Source organism: Moschus berezovskii, chromosome 23 (assembly GCF_049115385.1).
Source record: "Moschus berezovskii isolate FMDL1 chromosome 23, NW_MosBer_1.0, whole genome shotgun sequence".
NCBI lineage: Eukaryota > Metazoa > Chordata > Mammalia > Artiodactyla > Moschidae > Moschus > Moschus berezovskii.
In genome coordinates this window covers 51,185,085-51,203,833 of record NC_142482.1, presented here as the reverse complement: position 1 = coordinate 51,203,833, position 18,749 = coordinate 51,185,085, and the positions used below count along the sequence as shown (strand labels likewise).

General features: G+C 43.0%; 1 long non-coding RNA gene across 2 annotated transcripts in view; it reads right to left on the bottom strand.

Moving 5' to 3' along the window:
- Positions 1–7,471: 7,471 nt before the first annotated feature.
- LOC148774204 (uncharacterized) overlaps positions 7,472–18,749 on the bottom strand; it is a 52,196-nt gene continuing 40,918 nt past the window's right edge. For both annotated transcript variants that reach the window (XR_016036025.1, XR_016036024.1), the window contains exon 3: positions 7,472–8,066. This is a non-coding gene — a long non-coding RNA (uncharacterized LOC148774204). The remainder of the gene's footprint in view (positions 8,067–18,749) is intronic.

Sequence of the window (18,749 nt, the reverse complement as noted above, 5' to 3'; positions counted from 1 at the left end):
GCCAGCTTGATGACTGAGGGTTGCAGGCTGACTCCAGGCTGACTTCTTCTGGGGAAGAAGAGGCTATGCTTGGCTATAGCATTAATGTCCCAGCTTGTAGAATTGGGCTAGCCAAAATTCTCCTTCAGGGTTTTCCATAATATCTTACAGAAAAACTAGAGCGAACTTTTTGGCAAATCCAATATATGAACAACAGGAAATTAGAACAGGGCTGTACAAGGTTACATAATGTGCCCCCCAAATGCATTATCCATCATTCTGAAATCTCAGAGTGTGACTTTATTTGGAAATAAGGTTGTTACAAATGTGATTAGTTAAGCTGAGGTCATACTAGATTAGGACAGGCCCTAAGTCTAATGACAAGTGTCTGTATAAGACACAAATACAGACAGACAAACAGACACACACACACACAGAGGAAAGATGACCATATGAAGATAAATAGAAGCAGAGACTCAAGCGATGCAGCTACAAGCCAAGGAATGCTGAGACTTGCCAGCAACCACCAGAAGCTAGAAAGAGGCTAGAAAGAATTCTTCCCCAGCCTTCAGAGAGAGTCCAGCCCTGCTGACACCTAGATTTTGGATTTCTAGCCTCCAGAATATGATGTAAGAGAATAAATCTTTGTTTTAAATCATCCAATTTGTGGTGCTTTGTTATGACAGCCCTAGAAAACGAGTATATAGCCTCAAACGATCATAGGCAGAGAGTCTGACAATAAGTGACAAAAGGAGTGAGGAAACAGAAAAACTACAAAAAAAGACCTGAGGACAGTAAAAGCACAGCCTCTCAGGACCTTTTACCACAGAGTAAATAACCCAGTGGAGCCCACACACACAGCTGGTGATGGAGGGGAAAGGGAGAGGACATTTGAAAAATCAAGTCTCAGGACAATTTTGATGTGCATGAAAGTAACACTTAAATCCTCATTGGCCGGATGCTGCAGAGGGAACAGTGGGCAGGGGCAGAAAAGAAAGCGTCTTTTGTTTCCAAGGGGCAGTGTTTTTAGCTGCACTCTGCTGGAAGCTATTCCTTCCCACTCAGAAGCTCAGGGGAAAGATAAATCGCTCCTCTTAGCAGGTTGCAAGGAGAGATCAGAGGGTTTGCTGAAATCAATACAGAAGGAGATGCAGGGACTTAGAATAAACCATGGAAGTCAGGCTGGGCAGACATGTGGGGCAATTCCTTCTCGAGTATTAGCCTACATGACCAAGGCCAATTCCTTCTTCCATTTCACAATGTGTGGGTCTAAGCCTTCAAGACTTTCCCTAAAGCCCCAGACCTCCTCCTTCAGTTTTCTTCTTTCTTGGCTTGGTGCATCTTTACACTAAACTGCTCTGAGAAAGTTTAGGCCATCTACTACACATTCATTCAAGCTCCTGCCCCCTTTCCTACAAGGACCCATTGTAAGTCTTTCTCTCCTAGTCTGAAAGAACAGAAGTCTTCCTCATGTTCAAAGTCAGCTCCCCGACCTGGTTTCTGTATCTTCTCATCTCCTCAGGGACCGTGCTCCATCAGCTATCCCCTCTTTCACGTCCCTTCAGTATAAAATATATTCAATCCTCAGTTGAGGAAATCTCACTCTGGCTTCTGGGGTAGCTCCCATCAGCCTCAATAATGACCCTTTCCTTCTCCTCTTCTTGAGGCTTCTTGGAAGAACAGACTTCATTTTTGTACAATCAGGCTGTTGGCCTTGACATTACACTTTAACCTTCCTGGCCAAGGTGACTGCCAATTAAGATGGTACATCTACTCTTATCATACATGGTGACTCTGTGGTATTCAGCACTGCTCTCCTTGAAATTCTATTCTGTGACTTCAGGGACACTATGCTCTTCTTGTTTTAAATTCTCTTCCCTTGATTTCTCCTTTTCTTTGGGGATCATCCCATGGTCTTCCAATAGCCCCCCTTTTAAAATTCTGAGCCCTCTCCTTTTTACTCTGAGAGGAAAATGCTTGGGAAGCCTCTGCCCAAAGACTGTCATCTATACCCAGATCTTAACACATGCTGATGAATCCAAAATGTATATCTAAAAAAAAAACACAACAGAAAAAAGAAAAACCAAAGATATATGTATCTAAAACTATGTCATTTCTCATTACATTCATATTCCACAAGGTCTCCCAATTCAGTATGTTCAGAGTTCAGCTAATCATCTTTTCTCTATTACTCCTTTTCCCACCCCTAACCCCCAATCAAAAACCCTTGCTCTCCCGCTAAGCTTCTTTCACTCACTACTGATTATTCAACTAAGGTTTACTGAAGTACAAAGTGTCTAAGTGTCTGGTCCTGAGCTTACAGAGATAAATGAGATCTCCGAGAACGGTAGGAAAGAAAGAAAAACAAACATACATTATAGTTTAACAGCAGAAGCAAACCTAGATGATGTATAAGATAAAGAGGTAGCATGGAAGAGATGATTATCTGGATCAGAGTAGGAGAAAGATTAGGTCAGCCGTGCCCAGGAATGCTCCACAGACAGATGAAACAGTCTCTTTCTTATGTGAGCTACAGCTCTGTCTCCCTTAATCCTCACCACCACCAATCTCCACCCAAGCCTGACTCCTGGGAGTTTTCCTAGAGTCATCTTCTACACCTCTATAAATCCTACCAGATCTATGTCCAAAAATCTCTCAAAACTTGTCTCTTGGATGAATTCAATTTATTTCCTAATGGGCTTAGCTCCTATTTCACTTTCAACTCTACTTCCATGAGTGTAAGGAATTCACCCACTTTGGTTGCTTGACTATCATGCATCAATAGATCTATTTCTGTACAAAGTTGAGGCTTAATTTCATTGAATGCAAAAATGCTCCAGCGTGAGATTCCTAAAACTTAGATATGATCTCGCCACTTTACTCTTTACAAATCTTCAGGGCTCCTTGTCACAAAGTAAAACCGAAAACTGGCTTGGCAAACAAAGCCATCTTTACATTCTGGGCTCTGAAGAATTTATCAGCAGACATATCACTCAGTCAAGCTTCTGTGTTTTCTTTTCTGTGCCCTCTCTTAGAATTCATTTACCTTTCTGGTCCAGATGGACTTTTTTATCATTTAAAATGCAGGCATCTTCTTTTTATTTCTCCCATTCATCATTTCTATCCCAGCACAACTCTAACTTGTCCTAGACTGTCTATCTTCTTAGGCTCTCACAATATTTATCACTAATTATATTCACACACCTACTTACCCCCCAAAATTGTGAGCTCTGAGCTCCTTGAAGACAGAGCCTGGGAGTCAGGAAAAAAAAAAATCAATCTAATTAGCTTGTGATGGTGTCACTCTTGGGTCAAAGAGAAAACCACAAATATAAACAAATACAAGCTGATTGGAGATTCTTCTTCTACTGTACACACATTGCTATCTCCCAGGGTGAAATTATATTATGTTTATATAAGAAAGCAATCAAGTGTGTAATATATTTGAAAAGATTTCTATCAAAACGGTTGAGATTTTTTAAAATATTTGGGAGCTTACAGAGGATAAGCTTTAATTATCTAAAGACTCATTGGTATGGAACACCTCATTGCCTTCTAAAACTATATAAATGGATAGATACAAAGGTTACAAAACATACAGCAATACCTTCAGAGCAAACACAAGATGACAAACTCTGCTGATGTGATCCGCACCATTAAACCCCAAAGGAGAAGCTAGAAAAAACATGGATAAAAGCCACAAAGCTGAGGAGACTATAAAACATTCAGCAGGAGAAGGGAAGGGAGGGCCAGAGTTCTAGATGCCTGAAAGAGATCTTTCTTCTTCAGATGTAAAGAGTAACTACTGCTTATAAAGTGTTTTCAAAATCATGATATTTAGCACGCCTTTAACGCTCTTGATTTGCAAAACATGACTGTGAATATCAACTAATTGATCAACCTACAAAACAGTCTTTAGAATTCAGTGATTTGTTGCTGTTTTTCAGTTGCCCAGTGGTGTCAAACTCTTTGTGACCCCGTGGACTGCAGCACACCAAGCCTCTCTGTCCCTCACCATCTCCCGGACTTTGCCCAAGTTCATGTCCATTGCATTGGTGATACTGGATTCCAGTTAATTAATTAATACTGGATCCCAACTAACGAAGAGCAGACATGCCTGGAGAAAGTGAAAGTGAAGTCACTCAGTCGTGTCCTTCTCTTTGCAACCTTGTGGACAGTAGCCTACCAGGCTCCTCCGTCCATAGGATTTTCCAGGTGAGAGTACTGGAGTGGTTTGCCAGTATATCCTTCTCCAGGGTATCTTCCCAACCCAGGGATCGAACCTGGGTCTCCCACATTGTAGACAGACGCTTTACCGTCTGAGCCACCAGGGAAGTCACAGAAAATCCCGTGGTTGGGTTAGAATCCTCAGGAGGAATGAGATCAGCCAGTGCAGATGTAAACCGGTCAGCTCTTGGTCTTGGGCCAGTGTCTCCCAAGTTCCGGAACCTCCAAAAGATGAATTTAGTTGGAAAAGGACAGATTTTTTTTTTCTAGCTTTATTGAGGACAGAAGACTCTTGAGAGTCCCTTATACTGCAAGGAGATCCAACCAGTCCATTCTAAAGGAGATCAATCCTGGATGTTCATTGGAGGGACTGATGCTAAAGCTGAAACTGCAATTCTTTGGCCACCTCATGCGACGAGTTGACTCACTGGAAAAGACTCTGATGCTGGGAAAGGTTGGGGGCGGGAGGAGAAGGGGACGACGGAGAATGAGATGGCTGGATGGCATCACCGACTCTGTGGACATGAGTTTGAGTGTACTCCGGGAGTTGGTGATGGACAGGGAGGCCTGGCGTGCTGTGATTCATGGGGTCGCGGAGAGTCGGACACGACTGAGAGACTGAACTGAACTGAACTGAACTGAACATTGAGGACAGATATTTTTACTTTTAATAGTTGATTATTTTAACATGCCTTTGGAAAATTTATAAATATAGCATTTTACTCATGATTTTATAAGGCTCAAGATGGGTAAAAAATTGAAAAGGAAATCTCTTCAAAGAAAAACAGAGATCATACTGACATTGTGTGCCTATGGAAACGGCCACCAGGGTGAGAGGTGACTAACTGAAGTTTTGGCAAATGCTGAGTAAGAACAAGTCTGACTCTTATTATCTCAAATCTGTGCCTGTTTAATCTTGATGTCCAAACTAAATGATTCCAAATTTGTGAAGCTTTTATGTCTAATGTGGAGTTCAAGGAAAAAGGATAGAAAAGGGGAATGATTGGAGGAAAAGGATACAAGTAAGAAAGCCGTGGGCTTCCCAGGTGGCACAGTGGTAAAAAGAATCCATCTACCACTGCGGGAGACGCAGGAGACATGAGTTTGATCCCTGGGTAGGGAAGATCCCCTGGAGTAGCAAATGGCAACCCACACAAATATTCTTGCCTGGAAAATTCCATGGACAGAGGCTCCTGGCAGGCTACAGTCCACAGGGTCACAAAAAATCCAACATGACTGAGCACAGCAACAAGAAAAGCCTTATATGCAAGTTCTAAATATCAGATAAAGAAAACCAGCAGAAACAAATCCTTTGAATTCAGTGCATAAAACAGTCTTCATGAAAATGAAGCTCTATTTCACTTAGAATCTGGCTCTCTCAAGAGTCCTGGGGAGACAGGCATCTCACTTCCAGAGGGCCCCAGAGAAACAGCAATCACTCACCATTCTTCTTGCCAACATCTTGCACAAACAGCACGCAGCAGTGGCTTATCCTCACAGACAGTACAGAGCACTCAGAAACTGGTTCTCATGGCAGAGACAAGGCTCTTGGATGGGTTGACTCAAAAAACAGGATATTTTTCAAGTTCCTTCCCCCACTCCCCATTTTCATACTATCTCTTCTAATTACATACTTGCAGTTGATAGGAATTTAGTAGAAAAAAAAAAAAGCCCAAGAAATGTCAGAAGTGACAAAGCGACATATCAGATCAACTCTGCAAAGGTCACAGAAGCCAGGAACCAGTCAGCAGCTTTGCCAGAGTAAAGTCCTAGAACTTCCCATTTTAGCCGCTAAGGGATGCTCTGTGCTTTCCTACAGGAGGGCCCAATCTCTGTGCTAGACATCCCTCGGCCTCGTCTCTGACCACTCCAGCTCAGCCTAGTAGGACTCTCTCAGCCTAGTGGGAACCTCTTCGTTTCTCAAGACTCAGCCCAACTTCACTTCTTTCAGAAGATCCCTTGTTCCCGTGTCCTGAGTTAGATCCAGTGCTCTGGGCTCCTGCAGAGCCCTCTCCCTCCCTGCCTCCCTCCCTCCTTACCTCCCTTAGTAGATCCTTTAGCAAATGTTTACTGAGCACCTACTGCGTTCTGTTATTCTTAAGCACCAGAACGATAAAAGCAGCACCTGTTTTCATGGAGGGTACATGGGGATACAGCTTCCAGAAACCACTCCAATTTATCACTCTTTGGGATTTTTGTTCTTGTTTTATTTTATTGAAGTGTAGTAGTAGTAGTGAAAGTCACTCAATTGTGTCCAACTCTTGTGACCCCATGGACTGTAGCCTGCCAGGCTCCTCTGTCCATGGGATTCTCCAGGCAACAATACTGGAGTGGGCTGCCATTTCCTTCTCCAGGGGATCTTTCTGACCCAGGAATCGAATCCCAGTCTCCTGCATTGCAGGCAGGTTCTTTACCAACTGAGCTATGAGGGAAGCCCCTTATAGTTGATTTAAAATATTGTGTTCATTTCAGGTGTCCAGCAAAGCGATTCAGTTTTATATATATATATATATATACATACATACATACTTTTTTTTCAGATTCTTCTCCATGACAGGTTATTGCAAAATATTGAATATAGTTCCCTCTGCTTTACAGTAGGTTCCTTGTTGTTAATCTGTTATATATATAATAATGTGTATCTGTTCATCCCAAGCTCCTTATTTTTCCCTCCCCACCTCCTTCCCGCTTTGGCCGCCATAAGTTTGTTTTCTCTGTCTGTGAGAACAACATGCTTTTTGATAATGAAAGTTCAGTGATGAAAACACAAAGGGTCACATGTGGTGACCTAAGGAGGGAGGGTGGTTTACTGAGGTTGGAGAGACAGACGAGTGGTTGTTGAAGGGAGAATTTTAAGCTGAGACCTTGATGACACAAAAGAGCCATAAACGGAAAGATCTGGAAGGCCGTTGGGGACAGAGTAAGGAAAGGTTTTAAGCCCCTTAAGACCTCTTGGGAGTTTCAGGAATAGGAACAAAGCCAGCGGAGCTTGTGTGAACCAGTGAAGATGGGATCAAGATGAGGTTGGAGAGGGAGGTAGGGGCCAGGAACCACGGGCTTTCTAGACCGTGGAGAGGTATGTGATTCCATTAACCAGGAGGAGGTGGGAGGATCTTCTGAAAATCACCGCAGGAGTTAGAGACACGCTTGTTTGCCAAACATTCTAAATCCTCAGGTCTGGCGCAGGCTGGGCATCGCAGGCGGTGAACCGTTGACCAAGATCTCTGTCACATCAGACTTGTGTTCAGAGCCAGGCCCAGCATCTTCCCCTCGCTCACCTTGCCTTTCCCTGCACCTAACCAAACAGAAAGGCAAGCCACTCCAGTACTCTTGCCTGGAAAATCCCATGGATGGAGGAGCCTGGTGGGCTGCAGTCCGTGGGGTCGCTAAGGGTCGGACACGACTGAGCGACTTCACTTTCACTCTTCACTTTCACACATTGGAGAAGGAAATGGCAACCCACTCCAGTGTTCTTCCCTGGAGAATCCCAGGGACGGGGGAGCCTGGTGGGCTTCCGCCTATGGGGTCACACAGAGTCGGATACGACTGAAGTGACTCAGCAGCAGCAGCAACCAAACAGACCGCTCCTCCTACATCCTGTTCCAGCACTGGCAGTTCATGGCTCTCTAAGTCCTGCTTTATGCCACCTACACGGCCTCGAAGAAATTTAACCAGACTCAATCCTGATGATTTTGTCATCAAAATATCTTTTGATTTGGCCTCTCATTACCACTGTCAATGGCCGTAGTTCAGTTCAGTGCATCATCTCCCATCTGACAGTCACAACAGTCTCCTCACTTGCTCGTGGTCTCCGCATGCCAAGTATTAGTATCTTCTGTACTGTAGTCAGCCTTCTCTTCCTAAAGGAAAGAATGGGATCATGGTGAGCAAATTTCCATCCATGAGGGCATCTGCTTACATTTCCTTCCCAGATGTTATTGACTCTCTTGCCTGTTAAATATCACTAATAACTCCGTATGCTTACAGAATAAATTTCAAGTCTTTACCATGGCTTATCAGACCCTTTTGAATCTGCCTTCAATGTATGGTCCCTTACATCTTTTTCATTCTATTTCCGACAGTTACTTCTTGCTTCTAGAACATTCCCTGCCTTTTCACGCCTGACTTCTCACAAGCTCTTTCCTCCGCCTAGAATGCCCTTCTTCTCAAGCAAACTTCACTCGTTTTTCAAGTTCCAGCTCAAATGAATCCTCTAAAAGTGTAGGTGCAGCATTCTCCATGCCCCCACATACAGCATTTAGCTCTTTACATTTCAGGACTTCTGGTTTGGGTTATAAATATTTGAATCCCCATGAACCTCTCAAGAGCAGAGCCTGGGTCTTATTTATCACTTTATTTCTAGCACCTAGTGTAGTGTCTGGCACAGACTGCTTAAAAAGATACTTGTTGAGTGGATAAACCAGTGAATTACCTTCAACTCCCGCCCCCGTTTGCCATACATTTTGATATCCACCCCCTCTATGCAAGCAAACACAAAAAACAAACAAGATCCAAACCTTCAAGCCAGTTCTGTCTGATGGCCCCCATGGATGCTTCCTCAGCCACAGCTTTAAATAATGTAAGGTGATGCTAAATTGGAATTATCTTGGCACAGTTAACTGCATCTGAGATTTAACTGAGTTTAGGCCAAAAGATTTCATTTTTCAAGTGGTTTGCCAAAATGGCTAAAACAGAAACAAGAAGGCACTGCTTTAAATATAGTTTGCTTCCTCTTCTGTTCAGGGAGTTATTGGCCCACTTTGAAACTGGAGAAAGCTCTCCAGGGTACAAAAGCAATGATCACTTCTTTTAGTTTAACTACAGGTAGGACAGCCACTCAGAGACACTGAAGGGTTTGTCCTGGCACTTTCATTTGGGTTCACCCGGGAAAGTGCTCTGCTAAGAACTTGCTAATGAAAAAGCAATACTATGAACGGTTGGCTGTGCTTAGAAATTGAGGCAAGGGGATCAGCAAGATCTAGAAAGATGTGTATCTATCTCCCTTAAACAGAGGTTTGCCCACTGTAATCACCAAGTAGCAAAGGCAGCTTCAGGGCTGAACTGGAAGACCTCTGACACATAAGCATGGAGTAACACAACCAGAGCCTGGGGAAAAGAGGGCTGCTATCACACAAAGAAGACTCCTGTCGGTTTCCTTGGATTGTTCAACTGTGTCCCTCTTTGCCTTGCCAATAGGAAGGGGCTTCACTGAACTGTGCTCTCACTCTATACAATGCTTGTCGCCCAACTTTAGGGTGAAGCCAATCCCACACTGGTGCTTTCCCACCTCCTCACTATAAAATAGGGGAATTCCAGTCCAGTAGGGTAAGAGTCTTTGTGATCAGACGAACCAAAGTTTAGTGACAAAGGGATAAGGCACATCCCAGGGGAAGCTGCATGGGAGCACTGGACTTTCAGCAGTACCTAGGAGAAAACTAGGGGACTTTCCTGTAGCTCAGATGGTAAAGAATCTGCCTGCAATGCAGGAGACCCAGGTTCAATCTCTGGGTCAGGAAGATCCTCTGGAGAAGGGAATGGCAACTCACTCCAGTATTCTTGCCTGGAGCATCCCATGGACAGAAGAGCCTGGCGGGCTACAGTCCATGGGATCGCAAAGAGTCGGACACGACTGAGCAACTAACACTAACCCTGCTAGAAGAAATCACGAGAATTAGATGTTAGAGAGGAGGAGTGTGCTGCACTGGAGGGAATGTTGATGGACAGAAGGCAGAGACAGAGCAGGGGGGAGTTTGTCTGAGGACAGTTAGTAAACCTATTTGGCAGGAGAAGTAAGTCCCGTCTTATCTGTCATTTAAATCTTTAATATGCTAAAATTAATCGAGTTCTTCTATAGGTTGAGTACTATACTAGAATGCTGGGGAGTCAGGATAAAAAGACAGTTTATATCCTCAAATAACGCAGAGTCCAATGGAGAAATCAGCCTGGTAAACCAGTTCAGAGTGATTGTGATGGATGCTGTGGTAAGAGGTATCAACAAGTGCCTTGGAAGCTTGCAGAGAGGATGGCCTGATTGTCTGGAGGATCACAGAAACCTCCATGGAGGTTTTGGATGGGGACAAATGGAGGACATTTGGTTGGGGTGTGGTGGCTCAGACGGCAAAGAATCTGCCTGCAACGCAGGATACCTGGGTTCAATCCCTGAGTTGGAAAGATACCCTTGAGAAGGGAATGAATACCCACTCCAGTATTCTTGTGTGGAGAATTCCATGAACAAAGAGCTTGGCAGCCAAAGGAATCCATGGGGTCACAAAGAACTGGACATGATTGAGTGACTTTCACTTTCTCAAACACAGACAGGAGCTTGCTAGGTCTGCAGAAGAGAGCTCCAGCTAAGAGAATAAGTTTTCTCTAAACCTTTCCTCCATTATCGTTCACCATGAAACTTCCAGTTTCCTTAATGGTTCTCAACGATGCCAGACTCACTCTTGGCCCACTCTTTCGGTTTGTTACCTGTTGTGTGTGCCACACTCGGGATGCCCGTTCCTTTATGCCAAGGCCCAGCACCTCCCTGGAGCTTTCCACATGATCTCTCCAATTCTAGTTCATGGGAGAAATGACATGAATGCTGATACATCTGAGATTTCCAGCGATCAGGCAGGACAGCGCACAGCAGTGTAAGGACTGGCATACACTCATATGAAAGAACCGTTCATGGGGGTCCTTCCATGCCTGTTTCCAAAAACGTCTCAGGAAAATGTAATGCCGAGTTAGCAAGTGGCTGTCACTATTCCAGCTCACGGTGTTCTTTCTCTGCTCAGAAATTCTAAAACGCTCTTAGTTTGTACTGCCAACTTAGAATATATAAATGCTTCATTTTAAAAATAAATTCATCATTTTAATTATTTCTTGTGTGTCACTAACTAGACAATATTTGATTGTATGCTGCTGCTGCTGCTAAGTCACTTCAGTCGTGTCCGACTCTGTGCGACCCCATAGACGGCAGCCCATCAGGCTCCCCCGTCCCTGGGATTCTCCAGGCATAGTCAGCTGTTATCTACCTAACTTGACCATAAGGTCCTTCCTGACAAGAAGCAACTCTCAAGTTCTTCTATCAGGAGCAAGACCCTGCACCACAGGCCACCAGTAGCAGTCCCGGTTACAATGATTACTTGATGGCCCTGCTCAGAAAATCCCACTAACCAGCCCTGTACTGGAAACTTCCATCCACTCAACTGAAGGTATACAGAAAATATTCGATTAGTTGCTTTTCTCCAAAATTTCCCAGCCCTCTGGTCCCGAAGACAAAATGTCCCAGAGCCTTGCCTCATCTGTGACAACAGCTCTAAGGTATTGATTGGATCTGATACCATTTCTTTTATGCATATGATCCTTAAAGCTACATCTCTGGCCCTGACACGTCACGAGATCTTCAAGATTCCCATTGTCCTTTAACCTCAGTCACTAAACTCAACGTGTCCGGAATGTCCAGTATGTCTGCATCCTTACCCCTGTTCTTTCTCCTTCATTCTCTGTTTCGGTGAGTGGCATCCATTCTGTGGCTCAAACCAAGACCCCACAAGACATCTTTCACTTCTAACAAGAGTAACTGTAACATTTATCACTTAAAGTATCGTGTTCTTGAGAGTGAAAGGAGGTGCTAATAGTAACTATTGTGACACAACCAGGATCCGTGGTGACTCTCCTCCTTACTTCTCTCACCGCTTGATGACCCATCAATCAATCAAATCTTGTCAATTCCGTCTCCTAAAAATCTCTCAGACTCCACTGACCCCGTTTTTGTTGCCTTTATCTCTTGATCTCAGTTTTACAGTTTCCAGTCCATTTTCTACCTAATAGAGGGATTTTTCTGAAATATACATTTGAGCAATACTCTCCAATGGTCTTGGATTTTAAAGAAACAAGTTCAAGCTCAGTAACCTCTACTCTCATCGCCCTCGTCTCTTATTACCCTTGCGATTTACACTACAGCCAGAGTACGGTGCTTTAGGTTCCCAGCAGATGCCGTACTCTTTGACCATGCAGCCTTTCCACACACTGGGCCCGATGCCCCACACCCTTCTGTTTTCTCACATCTTTTACATGGTGAACTCTTCTTTACCCTTCAACACCCCTTCAATCTTAGCCCAAGGTTTACAACTAACCTCCACCCAGCAACTGGAATGCCTCAGCCAAAACATAAATCTAACCATGTCATTTATTTGATTGAACAGTTCAGTGATTTCTGATCTCCTGCAGCAGAAAATTCGACCTTCTTAGTAGATCTCTGCAAATATTGATTTTCACTGCTCTACCTTTGCTCTCACCATTCCTTGTGCCTGGAATGTCTCTCTATTTCAGGGGGAAGTGCTGGGTTTCAGTCTTGGTTCTAACACTTATTGGCAGGTGATTTGGGGAAAATGTTTAACCTATCTTTGTGTGTTAGCTTTATACACAGTACAATAAAGATAAACATAGTATTAATCTCAGAGAGTTTGGGGGGAGGGTGACACAAATGAGGATTTTAAACAATGTACATAATAAACTCTGAATATAAGCCATCATTATAGAGAAGACTCTTGAGAGTCCCTTGGACTGCAAGGAGATCCAACCAGTCCATTCTAAAGGAGATCAATCCTGGATGTTCATTGGAGGGACTGATGCTAAAGCTGAAACTGCAATACTTTGGCCACCTCATGTGATCAGTTGACTCACTGGAAAAGACTCTGATGCTGGGAAAGGTTGGGGGCGGGAGGAGAAGGGGACGACGGAGAATGAGATGGCTGGATGGCATCACCGACTCTATGGACATGAGTTTGAGTGTACTCCAGGAGTTGGTGGTGGACAGGGAGGCCTGGCGTGCTGTGATTCATGGGGTCGCGGAGAGTCAGACACGACTGAGCGACTGAACTGAACTGAACTGAACTGATTAGTATCCTTATCGCTACTGATGTTCTAGACATTATCTCCTTCCAGAAACTCCTGCTCAGTCTTCAGATTTCATTCATTCATTCAGTATATAGTTTTTAAACCCTACAAATCTTCCAGACATTCTCTAGATACTAAGAAATAAAACTGAATCAGGTAGTGCTTGCTTTCAAGAATATCGTAGTCTAAACCTCCTCCCTGATCCAGATGGTGGTAATTTCATCGTAATGTCTCAATATCATCTGTTCATATGGCACCTTCTCCATGAGGTTGTATGATCTTCAGAGACATAAACAGATATATTTACTCTTGATCTCCCAGGGCCTAGTACACTTACTGGCACACAGTAGGTTCTCAAGTAATATTTGTTGGAATATATACTGCATTTAATCACTCTAGTCTTACACAACTCTTGGCAAATACTATGCAAGTGAGTCTCAAATTCACAAAAACCACTTTATACCGGTTCTAAAAATTGTCCTTGTTTCTGTTATGCTAGAGAAAGTAAAAGTGCTACTGTACTCTTTCATGAGAAATCATGAGAAACGCTGGGCTGGAGGAAGCACAAGCTGGAATCAAGATTACCGCAAGAAATATCAATAACCTCAGATATGCAGATGACACCACGCTTATGGAAGAAAGTTCGAAGAAGAACTAAAGAGCCTCTTGATGAAAGTGAAAGAAGAGAGTGAAAAAGTTGGCTTAAAGCTCAACATTCAGAAAACTAAAATCATGGCATCCAGACCCATCACTTCATGGCAAATAGATGGGGAAACAGTGGCTGACTTTATTCTTTGGGACTCCAAAATCACTGCAGTTGGTGAAGGCAGTCATGAAGTTAAAAGACACTTACTCCTTGGAAGGAAAGTTATGACCAACCTACACAGCCTATTAAAAAGTTGTGCTGAAAACATGCTTCTCTGGAGCAGATTCTTAGATCTGTGAGGCTGTCTCCTGGGCTTTGGTTCTCAGTTTGACTTGAATAAAACTCTCCTTTACTCTTAAAAAATAAAATAAAAAGCAAAGACGTTATTTTGTTTACAAAGGTCCGTCTAGTCAAGGCAATGGTTTTTCCAGTGGTCATGTATGGATGTGAGAGTTGGACTATAAAGAAAGCTGAGCACCAAAGAACTGATGCTTTTGAACTGTGGTGCTGGAGAAGACTCTTGAGAGTCCCTTGGACTGCAAGGAGATCCAACCAGTCCATCCTAAAGGAGATCAGTACTGGGTGTTCATTGGAAGGACTGATGTTGAAGCTGAAACTCCAATACTTTGGCCACCTGATGTGAAGAACTGACTCATTTGAAAAGACCCTGATGCTGGGAAAGATTGAAGGTGGGGGGAGAAGGGGATGACAGAAGATGAGATGGTTGGATGGCATCACTGACTCAATGGACATGAATTTGGATGGACTCCGGGAGTCAGTGATGGACAGGGAGGCCTGGCGTGCTGTGGTTCATGGGGTCCCAAAGTGTCGGACACGACTGAGCAACTTAGCAGCAGCAGCAGCAGTGTGTATATATTCATCTCCAGATTTATTCCTCCTTCTCCCACATTTCCCCTTTGGCAACTGTAAGTTTGTTTTTTATATCTATAAGCCTGTTTCTGCTTTGTAAATAAATTCATTTGTATCTTTTTAAAATTAGCTTCCACATATGAGTGATATCGTATATTTGTAGTATTTCTTATAGAGTCATCAGCATTAGAAGTAGGAGAAAAGAAAAAGACAATATGGATGTATAATTTCTCCTTAACACATTTATTATGGGTATTTTTATCTCATTATAAGCACTTTTATCAGTGTTTATGAGCATCACCAACTCAATGGATATGAATCTGAGCAAACTCCAGGAAACAGTGGAGGACAGAGGAGCCTGGTGTGCTGCAGTTTATGGGAATCACAAATAGACACAACTGAGGACTGAACATGCCATATTTGGGGATAAGTTTTTTTGAAGAAAGAAAAATAACTTCTTTTACATTGCTTTGGGAAAGCAAACCTTAATAAATAGGTCAAAGTCTTGAGAATTTAGAAGAGCTAGGACTTCAAGGCCTAATGAGCAAATGGACAGAGATGATCATATGGTTTGAAGTTAGACAGTAAACCTCCCGATGCTCATTTGGCAAATTGTAATCATTATCAGTGCCAAGTACGCTAATAACACTAATAAATCCAATCCCCCAAACCAAACTTAATTGACCTGGAATAATTGGAAAGAATACCACAGTAATAAGGGAAAATGCTTATCATGGACTCTCTCTATGTTGCACACTCTCAGAAGCATCATGTCAAGACACACATCTTTTAAGGAAACCCCACAAGAACAAATCAGTCACCATAGTCCAAGGTGTTCTACCCTCTCCCAAGTCTGATCTGTATTGAATCAAAGAAGAAAACTCTCCAGGCTTAGACATGTCATTCCCTGAATAGTTATAGAGCTCCACCTGCTGAACAAGGAACAGAAAGCACACCCTAAAGCCAGGAAATCTCAAAGGTGATAAAACATTGGGATCAAACCTGTGATGACAAGAAAACCATCACATAGACCTCATTTTCAGAAGCCCTGAGCCTACCATATTTCAGCCAAACTCAGTTAGCTTCGTTAAACAGCAACAAGCAGAAGTTGTATTATTTACTTGGCATCATCTATCCCTGTGAGAATAGTCAGGAAGTTGGAGAAATAATATAGGGCAATTTTTAAGCTCACCTGTCTTCCTTCTGCTGTATGTGGGGACCTTTAGCTCCCAACCCTATACAGAACAAAGACAAATATATCCAGCTGTGAATAACTGATGACAGCGTTACAGAAGAGCTTGCTTGCTTTCTCTGCTCCAAAACCACTGCCACACTTTTCAAGCGTTTCCCTAGAGGATGGACCATCAGCACTTCCCAATGTATGATGCCCACCTGCTCTTCTGGAAGTAGCAACCTACGAGCTCAGAGGAAGCATCTGAAGTCATTTTCTTCTTTGGGGTGCTTATTAGTAGCATGTATCTTGAAATCTGAAGAGCCTGGCAGTTAAGACGTCTTCCATGAAGGACCTTAAGAAGACATTCTGCCAAAGAACAACTCTCAAGCCTTCTGGTCTCCCTTGTTGTCCAAAAGATTCTAATTCCTCATTAGCAATTAGTCATTGTTTTCTAGGATCCCAAAGGCTTTCTAGTTATCCCTAAAATGTAAATCCTTTCTTCTATGTTTTATCTGTGACTTTTGCTCCTTCACTTTGAATTCTCTTTTACTGTTTGCTGACTTATTCTGGAATCATCTAATGGAATCATCAGCTCAACAGTTGGATGCCTCCTGTCTTCTCCTGCTGCCCAGAAGCAGCTCTCTGCCTGGAGGCAGTCATCTACAAGGAGACACGTGGATAAGGACCACGGGAAGCCTCTGAGAGACCATGCGAATCAGGCCAGCCTTTCCAAGTGCTGGAATGAACCTGCAGGAGCCTTGCAGGCAAAGGTGTATTTTGGGAGGCACTGTATATTAACAGTTAAATCCCCTGTTTCACATGAGCATCTCACTCTTGCTTGCTCTCTCTCTCTCTCACACACACACACACATCCTGAGACAAAACAGATATAGTCTTTCACTTCTCATTACATCTGATTGTCTCTTTCTCTGTCTGTCTTTTTCACTCTTTCTATTTAAATCTCCGTGACACTGTCTCTCTGGGTCTATCTTTATCTACTTCTCCTGTGTTACTTTCCCCAACGCATCCGTTTAAATAAAATAAAGAAATCCTTTTGTCAAATGGCTGTCACTGATTGGTCACATGAGCCAATGTGACCTACCCCGTTCACAAGTTATTCTTGAACTACAGAGAGCTGAATGGATAAGGGTTTTCCAGGGAAGAAGAAATGGATGTTTCTATATCAAGATTTGGATGCTTTAAAATGGTTTAGCATGGGAATTCCCTGGTGGTCCAGTAATTAGGACTCTGATCTTTCACTGCCAAGGGCGAGGGTTCAAACCCTGGTCAGGGAAATAAGATCCCACAAGCCACTCCACGTGGCCAAAAAAAAAAAAAAAATGGAATGGTTTAACAGTCTGCCAAAATATATATAGAGAGAAGAGGAATACCTCTGGGAATACAGGGTGCCCTTCTTCTAACCATGCCCAAGCAATAATCAAGAATTCGATAACCTCTCAAGGAGTGCTATGGAGCTGAAGCCAAAGTCACACGATGCCGTCAGGACTCAGATTAAGACTCTTCTGATGATTTTAGAAAATTGATTGTATTCAACATTTACTATAGGCGTGTCTCACAGTAGCGTTCCACAAGTTTCTGATGAAAAGAACTAAAGGCAATTTCTTGTTTCCATCCCTCCCCTACATTGGTGTCCACCTCATCTGGTGGGCATTCCGAGTGGAATGTTAAACAGCCTTCCCGATTGGGAGGAGGAAAGTGGAGCATTAGTAAGAAAGAATGGGAAAGATAATCAGGACGAAAACAAAGGAGAAAAGCACTTTTCAAAAACTCGGAATAAATATATTCCAACTTGAGAAACGGGTGACAATAAATGAAAATTAATTAAGGTACTCATTTCTAAAGTAGATTTGAAGAGAGTGTTTTTCACATACGAAATTGGCATAGATTCTAAACTGAGACTACCCAGTGCTGTTAAAGATACAGTGGAAAAGGGACTGTTAGGCTTGTCATTAAAGGGTATGAAGGTGTTGGAAACCAGTCTGATGAAGCATCAAGACCCTTAACTTTTCTTTTCATGTCCCTGGACACAGTAATACAGAATTTTGGATAGAATTCTAAGCATATATTCTGAAATAGATTTAAAAATTAATGCACAGAGATGTTCATTACAGCATTATTCATCTTGGTTAAAGAAAGAAAAGTTGGAAACAATCTGAGGATCTACCATTAGGGACATAGTTAAGGAAAACTGGTTTGTTTGCAGGTAGCTTTAAATATCGGAGAAGGCAATGGCAAGCCACTCCAGTACTCTTGCCTGGAAAATCCCATGGATGGAGGAGCCTGGTGGGCTGCAGTCCGTGGGGTCGCTAGGGGTCGGACATGACTGGGCGACTTCGCTTTCACTTTTCACTTTCACACATTGGAGAAGGAGATGGCAACCCACTCCAGTGTTCTTGCCTGGAGAATCCCAGGGATGGGGGAGCCTGATGGGCTTCCGTTTATGGGGTCACACAGAGTCGGACACGACTGAAGTGACTTAGCAGCAGCAGCAGCAGCAGCTTTAAATATAGAGAAATGTTATAAAAAAAGATGCTAGGAGAAAACATATGATCTAAACTATGATGATAGGAGTAAGAAAAACTGAATGTGGACTTATAAGTAAATTTTCCCTTTTGAGTTTTTGAGGTCTTACAAAATCTCTCATAATATGCCGATACTTCTTCAATAATCATCCTTAGAAAACTGAACTCAAAAGCAGAAATGCAAACACTTGTATAAACCTTCTGACTGGACACACCAACCAACTCTGATGCATGACTCCATGAGAAAAGAAACTGTATAAATGTTTCCTTCCGAGGCTCTTAGACTCTCTGACAACTTTCTATGTTTATCCGTTATTGGATTAGAATTACCACAGCCCCGATTACCAAACCACATGCAGAATTTTCAGAAATCCTTTGGAGCAGCTGCCCAATCCTCCAGGGTTTTTCTGCAGTGGCAGACTTC